This window comes from Belonocnema kinseyi, chromosome 1 (genome assembly GCF_010883055.1).
Source record: "Belonocnema kinseyi isolate 2016_QV_RU_SX_M_011 chromosome 1, B_treatae_v1, whole genome shotgun sequence".
NCBI classification, from domain to species: domain Eukaryota; kingdom Metazoa; phylum Arthropoda; class Insecta; order Hymenoptera; family Cynipidae; genus Belonocnema; species Belonocnema kinseyi.
In genome coordinates this window covers 95,734,518-95,736,527 of record NC_046657.1, presented here as the reverse complement: position 1 = coordinate 95,736,527, position 2,010 = coordinate 95,734,518, and positions in this window count along the sequence as shown.

Genomic DNA, 2,010 nt, shown 5'->3' with positions numbered 1-2,010 from the left:
AAGAAAATTATGGAGAGAAAAAAATTATTGAGAGGAAGAAGGGAAAGAATTGAAGAAGATCTGACATGGAGGGAGAGGAAAAGGAGATGGCAAATAGAGCAGCTGGCTTAGGTAGAGAGGAAAAAGGGCCATATGGTATGGATAGGGAGAGACAGGTTATGGATAAATGGGGAGGAATGGTGCTGGGTTGAAGAATTAGAAGAATTAAGGAAAAAAGGAAAAAGTCTTGAGAAAGGTAGGGGGAGACGAAAAAGAGTCTAGAAATAAATCAGAGGGGTTTCCAAGCTATGTTACCGAAAGGTTATGTGTGGATAATGCAAGAAGCAAGAAAGGAACACGTTAAAGGGAGAGGGATGGGCGGTATGGTGTCAGGGGTGAAAAAAGAATTAGCAGTAAAAGGGAGAAAAGATGGGAACATGGAGGAAAAGATGGAACAATAATAAGAAAAATTATAATTGGGAAAGTGGAAATAGCAGTTGTGTGTGTATACGGAAGAAGAGGGGAAGAGGAAGGCTGGAGAGTAATAAGGAGGTGGATGGAGGAAAAGAAGTAAGAATTGGTTTTAATAGGGGGGGAGGGACTTAAATGCATGGACTGGCGAACAAGGGGGAGGGTTATGGGATGAAGAAAAGGAGGCATTTATAAGGAACTCCAAACATAGAGAGACGGACAGGGAGGGGAGGAAGTTACTAGACATGATAGGAGAAACAGGATAGTTTATATGCAATGGCAATATGAAAGGAGATGAGGAAAGGGAGATCACATTCATAGGAAAGGGAGCAACAGTAATAGACTACATCTTGGCTGAAGAAAGAATGCGGCATATGATAGGGAGTATGAAGTTAGGGAATGAGATAGGGTCCGAGCACTTGCCGGTCATAGTTACACTAAGAAGAGGTGTCAGTAAGCGCGGCAGAGGGAGAAAGGAAAAAGGTTGCGAACGAAACACGAAAATGGGAATCTGGGGGGTAGATAAATTAAACGAGTTTAAACAAAAGATGGAAAAGGAGAAGGTTAGGTATGAAAAAAAGGAGGGAATAGACTCGTTAGTTGAAAGGTTGAAGAGGTCCATTGAAAAGCTAAAGGATGAACTGGGTACTAATGAAGAAATAGTAGGGGAAAGAGAGGCTGGTGGGACGAGGAATGCTGGGAGAGTAAAGAGAGAATAAAAGAGTGTGTGAGCAAATGAAGAAGAGGGGAAATGGAGAAGGAGGAGTATAACAGGAGGAAAAAAGAACATGAGAAGATGCTGGAAAAAAACAGAGGGAAAAGGAAGAATATAAAGCAGAGGTAGAAAAAGCGATCAAAGAAGGTAGGGTGTGGGATGTGATAAATAGGGATAGAGGGGAAAGGAAGGGCGTTAACGAAGAAATAGAAATGGAGGAATGGACGGATTATTTTAAGGGTCTATTAGGGGGAAAGCAAAATAAGATCAAAGGGGAAAAGTGTAGGATAGTCCAAGGAGAAATGGAGGAAGGGAACGAGATAAAAAGAAAAGAAGTGGATGAAGCAATAAATAGGTTAAAAAGAAACAAGGCGACGGGAGAAGATGGGATGGAGAACGAAGCGATGAAGTTTGGAGGAGAAGGGATTAGGGATGGGATGTGGAAGATCTGCAACAAGGTATGGAAAGGGGAAGGTTAGCCGGAAGAGTGGACGATGGGACTGGTGGTACCGCTTGTTAAGAAAGGGGAAGGAAAGAAGGTAGAGGAATACAGAGGGATCACTCTCATGTCAGTCGGCTATAAAATATATGCAGAAATCTTAAGAAACAGGTTGCAGAGTCAGGTAGAACAAAAAGAAAGTATCCCACATAATCAGACGGGATTTAGAAAAGGAATGGGAACTATAGACAAGATCTACGTACTTAACTATTTAGTTAACAGAAATTTGGGGAGAAAGAAAAGAGAATAGAAAAGTACTATGGCAGGCAATGAAAGAGAGGGGTGTAGAGGAAAAGTTAGTGGAGAGGATAAAGGAAATTTTTACTGAAACCAGGATTAGGGTGAA